This window comes from Pongo abelii, chromosome 16, assembly GCF_028885655.2.
Source record: "Pongo abelii isolate AG06213 chromosome 16, NHGRI_mPonAbe1-v2.0_pri, whole genome shotgun sequence".
Lineage (NCBI taxonomy): Eukaryota > Metazoa > Chordata > Mammalia > Primates > Hominidae > Pongo > Pongo abelii.
In genome coordinates this window covers 80,117,073-80,132,315 of record NC_072001.2, presented here as the reverse complement: position 1 = coordinate 80,132,315, position 15,243 = coordinate 80,117,073, and the positions used below count along the sequence as shown (strand labels likewise).

The 15,243-nt window shown below is 39.4% G+C and overlaps 1 protein-coding gene across 24 annotated transcripts in view; it reads left to right on the top strand.

Moving 5' to 3' along the window:
* SCAPER (S-phase cyclin A associated protein in the ER) overlaps positions 1–15,243 on the top strand; it is a 555,380-nt gene that overhangs the window by 63,554 nt on the left and 476,583 nt on the right.

Below are 15,243 nucleotides of genomic sequence, written 5' to 3'. Positions count from 1 at the left end.
TTATCACTCTTCTAATTCACTTTGGTCAGGGAAAAGTGAGATTGATGACTAACCATAAACAATCCTGGGTGGGATTGGGATGTCATTGTAAGGTGTGTTTTCTAATTTTAAATAATCTTGTGTTTGTAGTAGGATATTAAAAAGACACATGGTATAGAGTGTCGCTATCTAAAAAGCCTGGCCTTTTAGTAAGTAGAGACTGTATACCATATTACTTTTTACTGAATAAAACTATTTTGAGGAAAACCAGAGTGATACATGTTTATAGAAATATTAAAGAGAGAACTTCTGTTTTTATGGTGAACATGGTTGAAAACCCTGGAATTCATTATTTAACCTTTGAAATATATGAGGGGTTAAAGAAGAGTTACATATTGAGACAGCAGCTATGTTTCCTCTTAAATTGGAAACAGCCAAAATTGGTTTTAGACTAACTTAAAAATATTAGTTGTCAAAAGCAGGTTTCAAAATGAACAGTAGTTGAAACCATCTAAATATATGTTGTGTTGTTGTTACACTTAAATGTTGTTACTATCAGCATGTAAAAACTTTTTTTTTCTCTTCTTTTTTTTTTTTTTTTTTTTGAGGCAGGTCTTTTTCTGTCACCTAGGCCAGAATGTGTTGGTACAAACATGGCTTACGAAGCCTTGACCTTCTGGGCTCAAGCAATCCTCCTGCCTCAGCCTCCTGAGTAGCTGGGACCACAGGCATACGCCACCATGCCTGGCTAATTTTTAAAAAATTTTTGTAGCGATGAGGATGCATCATGTTGCCCAGGCTAGTCTTGAACTCTTGGGCTCAAGCGATCCTCCTACCTCAGCATTCCAAAGTGGTGGGATTATAGGTATGAGCCACCATGACCAGCCACTTTTTACGTTTAAAGAAGAATATTTTTAAGTAAAATCGTATTCTTGGAGTATAATGAGTCAGTATGTTTTGGTAGAAGACACTGCTGGACTTAGTTTTCTGTTATGCTTTGTAAACTGAGCATTTGGGCTTAGAGTATCTCTAGATTACCCCTAGAGATTAATCAAAGCAGCAGTTTGTTCATGTGTTTATCTCCTGACCTTCTCTCCACTTCTCTCCACCTTCTCTCCACTATTATCCTATGACCCTGCCATATCCCCCTCTCCGAGAAACACCCAAGAATGATCAATAAATACTTCAGAAATTAAAAAAAAAAAAAAAAAAAAAAAAAAAAAGACTTTCTCAGGCGAGGCTCTGTGGCTCATGCCTGTAATCCCAGCACTTTGAAAGGCTAAGCTCAGAAGTTCCAGACCAGCCTGGGAAACATAGTAAGACCCTTCCTCTACCAAAAAAAAAAAACTTTTTTAATTAACTGGGCATGGTGGGTGTGCCTGTGTTTCCAGCTACTAGACAGACTGTGGTGGGAGGACTGCTTGAGCTCAGGTGTTCCATACCAGCCCTGGCAACACAGGGAGACCCTATCTCTAAAAAAAGAAAAATGTAAAAATTAGCCGGACATGGTGGCGCCCGTGGTCCCAGCTACTCTGGAGGCAGAGGTGGGAGCCCAGGAGGTAGAGGTTGCAGTGAGCTGAGATCGTGCCACTCCACTCCAGCCTAGGTGACTGGGTGAGACCCTGTCTCCAAAAACAAACAAACAAACAAACAAAAAACAAGCACCATTAAGAACATACAAATGAGAGAGGCTGGGAGAAAATATTTGCAAATCACTTATCTTCTTTTTTGAGAGGCGTGATCTCGACTCACTGCAACCTCCGCCTCCCAGGTTCAGGCGATTCTCTTGCCTCGGCCACCCGAGTGGCTGGGACTACAGGGGCACATCACCATGCCCGGCTAATTTTTGTGTTTTTAGTAGAGATGGGGTTTCACCATGTTGGCCAGGATGATCTCAATCTTTTGACCTCGTGATCTGCCTGCCTCGGCCTATCCAAGGTGGTGGGATTCCAGGCGTGAGCCACTGCGCCTGGCCAATAAATATCCTATTTCAAAAATGAGTGCCTTCCTGGAAGAAGTTGCAAAAAAAAAAAAAAGGTGGGGGGGGCAAAATATCTCAATAAACGTTTCAACAAAGATAAAAAAAAAAAAAAAAAAAAAAAAAAGATATCAAGAAGCTTGTCCACAGAGGAGGTCTACAGAAATAAATAATAAAATTAAAAAGTCCAGGCGCAGTGGCTTACGCCTGTAATCATAGCACTTTGGGAGGCCGAGGTGGGAGGATTACTTGAGGGCAGTTCGAGACCAGCCTGATCAACACGGTGAGACCCCATCTCTATTTTATAACAAATAAATAAATAGCTTTTAAAAAGAAGATTGCCTATGATCTTGCAGCTAGAGACAAATGCAGAGCCTTGAATGTTATGCTGTCTGCAGCAGAGTTGACACCTCAGAAATCTACTGGGACAGTTTTAATGCCCTGGAACCAGGTCATTTTTTAAGGCTATTTAAAAACAGAAAACTTAACCAGTAGCTGCTCTTCTAACAGTGGCAAGAGGATGGGGTCAGGTCTTACAAAGTTTTTGAAGAGGTTATACATATATGAATTTCAAAACTCTGTCTTTTGAGGGTTTAATTATGTGTCCTGGTCAAGATATCTTTAATATATTTGGGGTTCTTGGATCTGGATATTCATTTGTCTCTCTAGGTTGGGGAAGTTTCCTTTAAATAAACTTTCTGCCCTTTATTCTGCTCTTTCTGAAATACCCAAAGTGCGTATATGGGTTCACCTGATGGTGTCCCATAGGCTTTCTTCACTTTTTCATTTTTTTGTTCCTCTGACTAATTTCAAGTGATTTGTCTCAAGTTCATTGATTCTTTGTTGTTGAAACGTCTGTGGAATTTTCCAATTTAGTCATTGTGTTCTCTAGCTCCAGAATTTGGTTCTTTTTAATGATTTCTCTTTGTTGAATTTCATATTGTTCATGTCTTGTTTTCCTGATCTCATTTAATTCTCTTTTTTTTTGAGACGGAGTTTCGCTTTTATTGACCAGGCTGGAGTGCAATGGCGCAATCTTGGCTCATTGCAACCTCCACCTCCCAGGTTCAAGCAATTCTCCTGCCTCAGCCTCCCGAGTAACTGGGATTACAGGCCTGTGCCACCAGCAGAGCAAGATTCTGTCTCAAATAAAAATTTAAAAAATGTCTTGAAAAAAAAAAAAAAAAAAAAAAAAATGACTGATTGATGAACTCAAATTTGCTTAAAAATATATATACTTCTTTATAGTAAAGTGAGATTGACCAATTGCAATTATGTCTTTTTGTGATAAGCAGAAACTCTTGCACCTGTCTCTGACACGACTGTGTTTTAGGAAGCTAGAATTGGCCACAAGAAAGCGTGGCTTTTATTTCTGGTTCTGTCACTTATTCCAAGCTTTATAAAAGCTTACTAGCAATAGAATTTTTTTTGTGTAAGTTGTAGATTAAAAGAATGGAGAAAGTTTTGACAAAGTGAGAGGAATAGAGATGTGTTTTCCATTCTTTGTCCTATGCCAATATGCTCAAAGGCTTATGCTGAGAAATCTAGGAGTTTAAAAGGTATTTTTATATTCTACTCTTCTCCTCATCCAAGACTTACAGGTGGTGATGTAAAAAGATACAATTTAACGTTTGGTCTAAGCACATGCTGGGTATATACTAACTAGTTTTCTTGTTTTATTTTGCTTTATTCTCATTATCAAAGCACTGCCATCCATGATCTCATTTGGTTAGTATCTTTATGAGATACATGACCCAATAACTTTTCCTCATTTTGTACATGGATTCAGCCATTGTTTTGTTAATGCATTGAAAGATTTTTTCCTATTTGTGATTTTTATCTTTTAGCCTTAGTTAAAATAATCACAGTTCAGTTCTGTGTCTCATATGTAAAATGCAGTTAATAACACATTATGTAATTCACATGGTAAGTATAGCATGATGTGAAAAGTATCTTTCCTGTTTGCCCAGGATTTCTGACTAGATGCTAACTTTGTAATCCAAAGAAGCTACATTCCTCATTTTTTGAGTTTGAAGATTGTGCCTGTTTATGACATTGGCTACTTTACTACATAAATTGCTAAAAACTGACGTTCCAGCAAAACTCTAAACATCATCCCTACACTTCCCTTGCTCTCTTACCAAGTAAGCTAGAGTGGGCTGGGGGAGTTGCTTTTTGGAGTGTGCTTAGTTAATGAAGTGGTGGCCATCTCCTCATTTGTTCTCACAAAATTTTGAGGTAAGGGTTGAAAGAGTTGGTTGTGAAATTTGTGGATGTGGCTGCCGGAAGGGGAGATTGGCATCTTCTTCTCTGGTTGAATGTTTGTTTTGTGGACTGATTTTGGCGTCTCTGGAATATGTTGAGAGAGTGTGGGGGAAAACGTGCTGGGAATACATTTTATTTTCCTTTCCTTGTTTCCCATTTCAATCTGGAGGGAACTAGATGTGTGTCTCTGGAGGCTTGGGGACACTTTTGGATATGGAGACTGGCACCTGCATCTGGCTTAGAGATTTCGTAGCACAATAGACTTGCTGGAGTAGCCTGTGCCAGCTGGGCTTGAAGGGACTCTAGGATAGTATGCCTTGAAAGGAGTTCTCAGTGATCAAGTAGAGAAGACCCGAGTATATCTAATGATCTATGTAAGGGAAGGAGCATAGGCATAGATGAAGGTATTAGAGTCATAGGAGCTTCCGCTGGGGACACTTGGCTAGGTGAGTATATGTAAAACTCTGATGGAGTTGGGCCCCAGTGTCTCTTATTCTCATATTTGTTTCCGTGCATACTCAATCTTTAGCTCCCACTTATAAGATAGAGCTTGGTACTTGGTTTTCTATTACTGCATTAGTTTGCTTAGGATAATGGCCTCCAGCTGCATCCGTGTTCCTGCAAAGCACATGATCTTGTTTTTTCCTATGTCTGCATAGTATTCCATGGTGTATATGTACCACATTTTCTTTATCCAGTCTACCATTGATGGGCATCTAGGTTGATTCCATGTCTTTGCTATTGTGGATAGTGCTGCAGTGAACATATGTGTGCATATATCTTTTTGGTAGAGCAGTTTATATTCCTTTGGGTATATACTCAATAATAGGATTGCTGGGTCAAATGGTAGTTCTGTTTTCAGTTCTTTGAGAAATCTCCAAACTGCTTTTTCCATGGTGGCAGAACAAATTTACATTCCCACCAGCAGTGTATAAGCATTCCCTTTTCTCTACAACTTTGCCGGCATCTGTTTTTGACTTTTAAATAATAGCCATTCTGTCTGGTATGATATGGGATCTCAGTGTGGTTTTGATTTGCATTTCTCTAATGATTAGTGATGTTGAGCATTTTTTCATATGCTTGTGTGTATATTCTTTTGACAATTGTCTGTTCGTGTACTTTGCCCAGTTTTAAATGGGGTTGTATAATTTTTCTGACTGATGTGAGATGGTATCTCATTGTAGTTTTGTATTGCATTTGTCTGATGATTAGTCATGTTGAGCATTTGATATGGTTTGGCTCTGTCCCCACCCAAATCTCATCTTGAATTGTAGTTCCCATAATCTCCACATATCGTGGAGGTAATTTCATCATGGAAGTGGTTACCCTCATTCTGTTCTCGTGATAGTGAGTGAGTTCTCATGAGATCTGATGGTTTTATAAGGGGCTTTTCTCCCTTCTTGCTCCGCACTTCTCCTTGCTGCTGCCACATGGAAGAAGGACGTGTTTACTTCCCCTTCCACCATGATCATAAGTTTCCTGAGGCCTCCCCAGTTATGCTGAACTGAGTCAGCTAAACCTCTTTCCTTTATAAATTACCCAGTCTCAAGTACGTCTTTGTTAGTAGTGTGAGAGCAGACTAATATAGCATTTTTTATATGCTTGTTGGCTGTATTATGTCTTTGTTTGAGAAGTGTCTGTTCATGTCCTTTGCCCATTTTTTAATTGGGGCTGTTTGTTTTTTGCTTGTTGATTTAAATTCCTTATAGATTCTAGATATTGGACCTTTGTCTGATGCATAGTTTGTGAATATTTTCTCCCATTTTGTGGGTTGTCCGTTTACTTTGTTAATTGTTTCTTTTGCTGTACAGAAGATGTTTAGTTTAATTATGTCCCACTTGTCTATTTTTGTTTTTGTTGCAATTGCTTTTGGGGATTTTGTTATGAAATTGTCGCCAAGACATATATCCAGAATGATATCTTCTAGGTTTTCTTCTATGGTTTTTATAATTTGAGGCTTTACCATTACTTTTCTTTCTTTCTTTCTTTTTTTTTGAGATGGAGTCTCTCTCTGTTGCCCAGGCTGGAGTGCAGTGGCGAGATCTCGGCTCACTGCAAGCTCTGCCTCCTGGGTTCACGCCATTCTCCTGCCTCAGCCTCCCGAGTAGCTGGGACTACAGGTGCCTGCCACCACGCCCGGCTAATTTTTTGTATTTTTTAGTAGAGACGGGGTTTCACCTTGCTAGCCAGTATGGTCTCAATCTCCTGACCTCGTGATCCGCCCGCCTCAGCCTCCCAAAGTGCTGGGATTTACAGGTGTGAGGCACCGTGCCCAGCCTACAATTAGTTTTTAAATCCATTTTGAGTTGATGTTTATATATGGTGAAAGGAAGTGGTCCAGTTTCAGTCTTCCGCATATGGCTAGCTAGTTATCCCAACACCATTTATTGAATAAGGAATCCTTTATTCATTGCTTGTTATTGTTGACTTTTCGAAGATATGATGCTTGTAGGTGTGTGGCTTTATTTCTGGGTTCCCTAACTAGTTTCATTGTTCTATGTATCTGATTTTTGTAGCATGCTATTTTGGTTACTGTAGCCTTGTAGTATGGTTTGAAGTGGAGTAGTGTTCTGCCTCCAGCTTTGTTCTTTTTGCTTACGATTGCTTTGGCTATTGGGGCTCTTTTTTGGTTTCACATGAAGTTTAGAATAGTTTTTTTAAATTCTGTGAAAAATGACATTGGTAGTTAGGAACTGGCATTGGTAGTTGGTAGTTTGGAATTGGTAGTTGGTAGTTTGGCATTGAATCTGTAAATTGCTTTGGGCAGTATAGCAATTTTAACAGTATTGATTCTTCCTATCCATGAGCATGGAATATGTTTCCATTTGTTTGTGTCATCTCTGATTTCTTTCAGCATTGTTTTGTAATTCTCATTGTAGGGGTCTTTCACCTCCCTGGTGAAATTTATTTCTAGATTTTTTTTTTTTTTTTTGTGGCTAATGTGAATGGGATTGTGTTCTTGATTTGGTTCTCAGGTTGAACGTTACTGGTGTATAGAAATGCTACTGATTTTTGTACATTGATTTTGTATCCTGAAACTTAAGTTATCAGTTCTAGGAGCCTTTGGACAGAGACTATAAGGTTTTCTAGGTATAGAATCATATTGTCTGCAGAGACAGCTTGACTTCCTGTCTTCCTATTTGGATGCCTTTTATTTTATTCTCTCACCTGATTGTTCTGGCTAGGATTTCCACTACTGCATTGAATAGGAGTGGTGAGGTGGGAATCTTTGTCTTGTTCTGGTTTTCAAAGGGAATAGTTTCAGCATTTGCCCATTCAGTATGATGTTAGCTATGAGAGTGTCATAGATGGCTCTTATTATTTTCAGTTATGTTATCTTTATACCTAGTTTATTGAGGGTTTTTAACATGAAGTGATGTTGAATTTTATTGAAAGCCTTTTCTGTGTCTGTTGAGATGCTCATGTGGTTTTTGTTTTTAGTTCTGTTTATGTGGTGGATCACATTTATTGATTTGCATGTGTGAACCAACCTTACATCTCAGAAATAAAGCCTACTTGATCATGGTTAATTAATTTTTTGATGTGCTGCTTGATTCTGTTTGCTAGTATATTGTTGAGTTTTGTTTTTCTTTTTTTTTTTTTTTAATCTGTGTTCATCAGCGATATTGGCCTGAGCTTTTCTGGTTTAATTTATTCCTAGACATTTTATTTTTTGTGTGTGTGTGGCTATTGTGAATGGGATTGTGTTCTCGATTTGGTTCACAGGTTGGATGTTATTGGTGTATAGAAGTGCTACTGATTTTTGTATATCGATTTTGTATTCTGAAACTTTACTGAAGTTGTTTATCAGTTCTAGGAGCCTTTGGATGTTGCGTCTCTGCCAACATCCAATTTTTGGGAACAATTTTAGTAGAATTCTTATTAGCTCTTCTTTGTATATCTGATGGAATTCAGCTGTGAATCTGTCTGGTTCAGGGATTTTTTTGGTTTTTAGGTTTTTTCTTAATGATTCCATTTCAGAACTCATTATTGGTTTGTTCAGGATTTCAGTTTCTTTTGGGTTCAATCTTGGGAGGTTGTATGTTTCCAGAAATTTATCTGTTTCTTTTAGGTTTTCCAGTTGGTACACACAGAGGTGTCTCTAATAGTCTCTGAGGGTTTTTTGTATTTCTGTGGGATTGGTGGTAATGTGAACTTTGTCATTGCCAATTGTGTTTATTTGGATTTTTTTTTCTTTATTAATCTAGCTAGCTGTCTATCAACTTTATTTTTTTCTAAGAACCAACTTTTCTTTGTTGATATTTTGTATGGATTTTCATGTCTCAATGTTGTTCAGTTCAGCTCTTCCTTATTAGTATGGTGGTGAGTATCCTTGCCCGTCAGTGTTGTTCAGTTCAGCTCAGAGTTTGGTTATTTATTTTCTTTTGCTAGCTTTGGGGTTGGTTTGCCCTTGTTTTTTTTCTTTGACTTCCTCTAGGTATGATGTTAAGTTGTTAATTTTAGATCTTTCTAACTTCTTGATGTGTGCATTTAGTGCTATAAACTTCCTCTCACCATTGCTGTAGCTGTGTCCAAGAGATTCTCTTATGTTGTTTGTTTTTATTAGTTTCAAAGAATTTTTTGATTTCTATCTTAATTTCATTGCTTATCCAAAAGTGATTCATGAGCAGGTTGCTTAATTTCCATGTAATTGTATGTTTTTGAGAGATCTTATTATAGATTTCTGTTTTTATTGCACTGTGGTCTGAGGATGTAGTTTGTATGATTTCACTTTGAATTTGTTGAGAATTGCTTTATGGCTGAGTGTGTGGTTCATCTTAGAGTATGTGCTGTGTGCAAATGAGAAGAATTTATATTCATTTATCATTGGGTGGAGTATTCTGTAGATACCTGTTAAGTCCATTTGATCAAGTGTCAATTTAGGTCCTTAATATCTTTGTTAATTTTCTGCCTTGATCGGTCTAACACTGTCAGTGGGGTGTTGAAATCTCCTGTTGTTGTGTGTGGTTGTCTAAGTCTCTTCATAGGTCTCTAAGAACTTATGTCATGAATCTAGGTGCTGTAATGTTGGGTACATGTATAAGATAGTTAAATCTTCTTGTTGAATTGAACCCTTTATCAATATGTAATACTCTTCTTTGTCCTTTTTGATCATTGTTGGTTGAAAATCTGTTTTGTCTGAAATAACAGCAACCCCTGCTTTTTTTGTTTTGTTTGCTTGATAAATCTTTCTGCATCCCTTTAATTTGAGTCTGTGGTTGTCGTTGCATGTGAGATGCGTCTTTTGAAGGCAGCCTACAGTTGGGTCTTGCTTCTTTATCCAGCTCACCACTCTGTGCCTTTTAAGTGGAATGTTTAGCCCATTTATATTCAAGGTCAATATTGATATGTGATGCATTAATCCTATCATGCATGTTGTTAGCTGGTTGATTCTTATGTCGACTTGATTGTATAGTTGCTTTATCGTGTAGTGGGCTCTTACGGTGGCACGTAGTGTTTTTTCATTTTCATGTTTAGCACTCCCTTAGGGATCTCTTTTAAGGCAGGTCTGATGGTAACGAATTCCCTTAGCATTTGTTTGTGTCAAAAGGATTTTATTTCTCCTTTGCTTATGAAGCTTAGTTTGGCTGGATATGAAATTCTTGGTTGGAATTTATTTTCATTAAGGATACTGAATATAAGCTCCCAATCTCTTCTGGCTTGTAGGGTTTCTGCTGAAAGGTCTGCTGTAAGCCTGATGAGTTTCCCTTTGTAGGTGACTTGCCCCTTCTCTCTAGCTGCCTTTAAGGTTTTTTCTTTTGTATTGACTTTGGAGAATCTGATAATTATGTGTCTGGGGGATGGTTGTCTTATATAGTATCTTGCGGTTGTTCCCTGAATTTCCATGTTGATGTGTCTAGTGAGGTCGGGGAAATTTTCATGGATAATTTCTGCGTATTAGTTCATTCTTACACTGCTATGAAAAAATACCTGAGACTTGGTAATTTATAAAGAAAAGAGATTTAATTGGCTAATGGTTCCACAGGCCGTACAGGAAGCATGCAGCATCTGCTTCTGGGGAGGCCTCAGGGAGCTTTTACTCATGGCAGAAGGCAAAACGGGAGCAGCAGCCATCTTACATGGCAGGAGCAGGACCAAGAGCGAGGGGGAGGTGCCACACACTTTAAACAACCAGATCTTGTGAGAACTCTGTCATAAGGACAGCACCAAAGGGATGGTGCTAAGCCGTTCATAAAGGATTCACCCTCATGATTCAGTCACCTCCCACTAGGCCCTCCAGTACTGGGGATTACAGTTGAACTTGAGATTTGGGAGGAGACACCGATCCAACCGTATAATTCCTCAAATATGTTTTCCAAATTGCTTGCTGTATCTCTGACTCGTTCAGGAATGCCAGTGTGTTAGAGGTTTGTTCTCTTTACATAATCACATATTTCTCAGAGGTTTTGTTCATTTTTTAAAATTCCTTTTTCTTTATATGCTTGCATTGATTTGATTTGAAAGAGCAGTCTTTGAGCTCTGAGATTCTTTTCTCAGGTTCATGTATTCTCTTATTAATGCTTCCAGTTGTATTGTGAAATTCCTGTAGTGAATTTTTCATTTCCAGAAGTTCAGTTTGGTTCTTTCTTAAAATGGCTATGTTGTCTTTCAATTCATAGATGGTGTCACTGTTTACCTTGCATTGGTTTTCAGCCTTCTCCTATATCTTGTGGAATTTCCTTCCCATCCAGATTCTGAATTGTAGGTCTTTCATTTCAGCCATCTCAGTCTGGTTAAGAACCATTGCTGAGGAGCTAGTGCAGTTATTTGGAGATAAGAAGATACTCTGGTTTGAGAATTGCCAGAATTTTTGTGCTGGCTGTGTGTGGTGATGTTCTTTTAATTTTTGAAGTTGCTGTTCTTTGGATAGAGCCTTTTGCTTTTATATTCTTTGATGCCCTTGAGGGTTTGACTGTGGTATAATTTGGGTTTAGTCAGTTGGCTTCATTTCTGAATGCTTTCAGGCCACCAAGCCTCAGCACAGCACTCCTGTGCTGTGGGCTCTAACCCTGGGGGGGCTGGAACTAGGCCTGCAGCTTTGTTCTGTGGCCCCTAGAGGTCAAGCAGCTGCTGCACTTGAGGGATAGAGGTACTCCCAGTCAGCTGACAACCACATTCTGACGGGCTGCTGGCAAATATGCTCCGGTGGGGTGATGGAAGGGGTCATGGGAGAATATGCTGTGGTGGTGGTGCGGGGGCATTGTGGGTGAGTGCGTACCAGTGCGGTGGTGGGGCAACCACAGGTGATTGCGCGCTAGTAGGGTGGTGGGGGATGCTGTAGGTGAGTACTCACCAATGGGGTGATTGAGGGGGAGGGGTTGGTGTACACCAACAGGACAATGAGGGCCCTGTGGATGTGCATAGTGGTGGTGGGTCCTCATGCACGTGCATGCTGACAAGGGGATGTTGTGGGTGTGTGTGTGCCGGCAGGGTCCTGTCTACAAAAGCACTCCTATGGGCGGGTGGGGGCTGGGAAAGAGTTATGGTAGTGGCCACTGACAAGCATTTCAGTGGGACCACTGTGGCTGTGTTGCGAGTGTGTGTGGCCAGGGAGGGACCCTGGAAGAGGCCAGCAAATGGGAGCATTTAGATCAGACTGGCCCTGTACTGCAGGCAAGACAGCCCTGCTTTCTCCTGGTCTGGCATCTAAGAAAGTCCAAACCCCTACCTATAGGAGTATGGCAAGCCCTGGGGAATGGGAGCCCATGGCCATGCTCCATAGTGGCTGTCCCCACGCCTAACCCTTTGGGCTCCATGCAGTTTGGAGTTCTTTCTCTGCCAACTCCTCAGGCAGTTCTCCCTGCCATCTCAAGTGCCTGTGGAGGTCATGAGGGGCTCCTGCAGGTCTGTGGTGAGGATGGACCACTCCATGCCTGTTTTACTCACCCCTTCCATAGGAACCACTTTGGGCCAGGAACGGGTCATGGTGCTTGGCAGCCCTGTTTAGGGTTCCCAGCTTCCTTCCCATTCGGCCCCAGGGTCTGTCTTCTCCCTCTATCCACTCTCAATGCCTTCTTTACAAAGATCTGCTTGGAGTGTGGTAGTCTACTTGATGTTTTGATCTTTCTTGGTGGGTGAAGCTCTTCTTCCTGGCTACGTCTAGTTGGCCATTTTGGCTCTTCTCTCTCACAACATTTTAAACTGGTAAAACTAAGTTCATGATCTCTCCTTCCCACCTCAAAGCTGATGTGTTTCTCTTCCTTGAATGACACATACTACTTTTACCCCCAGGTGTTTGTGCTTGAGACCTGGGAGACATCCTTGGTTCCTCCCCTCACCTCACAAAACCACTCAGTATCCAGTGGATTAATTCCTTTCAGAATTACCTCCTAAATCTTTCCAATCCATTCACATCTCTCACTCTACTGCTACCATCCTAGTCCAAGGTTTCATAAAATGCTTAGATTACAAGTGAAGCCTTCCAACAGGACTCCCTGCATCCTTCTAATTGATTCTCCACGCTGCAGGCAGATTGCTACTTAAAAAATGACAAATATATCTCTCTCATTACTTTGATTGTAGTTGTTCAAAGGTTTTTCTATACTCTGAGCATCAGAATCCTTAACATGGTGATGTTAAGGATCTTGAGTGACTTGATCTGTGAATTCTTCATTTCACACCACTTTTGTCCCCTCCCTTCTGCCTCATGTAAATCAGACTTCTTTGGTTCCATAACCATATCATGTCCTTGCATGTTTCCTGGCCTTTCCATGTTCTAATTTTTCTGCCCAGAACACTCTCCTCCTTCTTCTTGCCCAACACCTTCTTACTCATTTCTTTTACTTAACTCCTATTCATAATTGACATTTCAGCCTAAGTGTCACTTTCCCAGGGGAGCCTAACTTACGTTTCAGACTATGATATGCTCTTATAGCGTATATGCTTCTCTTTGGAAATATATATCACAGTTGAAATAATTATATATTTAGTTGTTTAATATCTGTCTCCCTTTCTAGACACTAAGCTCCATGAGGATAGAAACAACACTGTATTGTTTACCCCTCCATCTTTAGTACTTGGTACTGGCACTGGATCATAGGAAATGCCCACTAAATAGGTGTCGAACGGGTGTGTGAAGCCATGAGACTACATACACAGTTGCAGTGATGTTAGTCTTCATAGTTGTGTGATTCTTAATTCCTCCAGTGATCCTTAGCAGCCAGTCATATGCTAAAAATGTACAAAGATGGTGGGTATATGGATTAATCTTGGGCTAGTATTCTTCAAGCAGATGCATTGGAATTTCAACAGAGTAAAAAGAGTTGAAGAGGGTAAGAGAGTAGTTGGAGTAATGGGCCATGGAACCTAATCTGATGGGGAAGGAAATGATTATAAGAGAAGCTGATAGTGATGCTGAGTATTTACAAATACTCCTTGGACATGGAGGAGTGAGGAAGATGGATTCTCTGTAGATAGAAAGTGTTAGGTTTACATTTATATTTTTGAAATTAATATTTAGATCCTCCAATACTAGTTTTCTTAATCTCCTTGATCTGTCAGATAGTGTATGTAGTCTTTTATCTCTCGTGCCCCCTCCCACCTTTCCCGAGTCCCCAGAATCCATTATATCATTCTTTATGCCATTGCACATCCTCATAGCTTAGCTTCCACTTACAAGTGAGAACATAAAATATTTGGTTTTCCATTTTTGAGTTGCTTCACTTAGAATAATGGCCTCCAACTCCATCCACGGTGCTGCAAAGGTCATTATTTCATTCTGTTTTATGGCTGAGTAGTATTTCATGGTGTATATATACCACATTTTTTTTTGGTCCACTTGTTGGTTGATGGATATTTAGGTTGGTTTCAAATTTTTGAAATTGTGAATTGTGCTGCTATAAACATGCGTGTGCTTGTGTCCTTTTCATACAAGGACTTCGTTTCCTTTGGGTAAATACCCAGTAGTGGGATTGCTGGATCATTTGATCCAGCCTGGCCCTTAAATGCTTTTCATTGTGAATTCTGTTTTGTCTGATATTAATGTTATAATCTTATTGTTTTGATTTGCCTGTTATACTTTAGCTCAGGAATTGAAATTTGTTACAGAGAACACGAGATTCAGGACAAGGATAGAAGGCTAAGAGTTCACCTGTGCATTTATGGGAGTTGGCTTCTGTTACCTCACCATTGTCTTACATTAATAGCCATCTTTTCTTCATCTGTATCTGTGTCTTTTCTTCTTAGCCTTATTCTGCATATTCCCTGTTGTGTTTCATGCATTATAGTCTTCACAGTAAAATTTTACTGTTTGATTGGTTAAATAATTAATTTCTCCTGTATATGTAACATTTACTAAAGCATTGTTTTATGAGTGTTTAAGTTGTAGAGATAGATAGCTGTCATTTTTTACTCTAACATGAGACTTTATTGACAATTTCTGGGTTGACAAATCTTTGTTCCTTGTATCTAGTTTTCATATACATTATCATCAACATGATAGAGCATTGATTTTTTTTCCTTTTGGGTATGTTGAATAATGGAATAACTTGAGACTGTAATTACCATATCATAACTACTGTCGGGTTAGTCAAATTTGACTTGTCTGGTTGTCTTAGTCTGTTTTCTATTGCTTATAACAGAATACTAGAAACTGGGTAATTTATAAAATATTTATATATTATATAAATATATAAAAATCTTATCTTTATAATTATAAAGATAAGAAATTTATTTCTCATAGTTATAGATGGGCTTTATCTGGTTTGGGCCTTCTTGCTGGTGGGGACTCTCTGCAGAGTCCCAAGATAACATAGGACATCACATGGTGAGGGGGCTGAGCCTACTAGCTCAGGCCTCTCTCCTCTTATAAATGCACCAGTCTCATTCCCATGCTAATTCATTAATCCATTAACCCATTAAACCTTTCATGAGAGCAGAGCCCTCATGGCCCAGTTATCTCTTAAAAGCCCTGCCTCTCAGTACTGCCACAATTGAGGATTGGATTTCAACATGAGTTTTTAAGGAGACAAATATTCAAACCGTAGCACTGGGATAAGTTCCTAGTTATGTTAGCCTAGTTT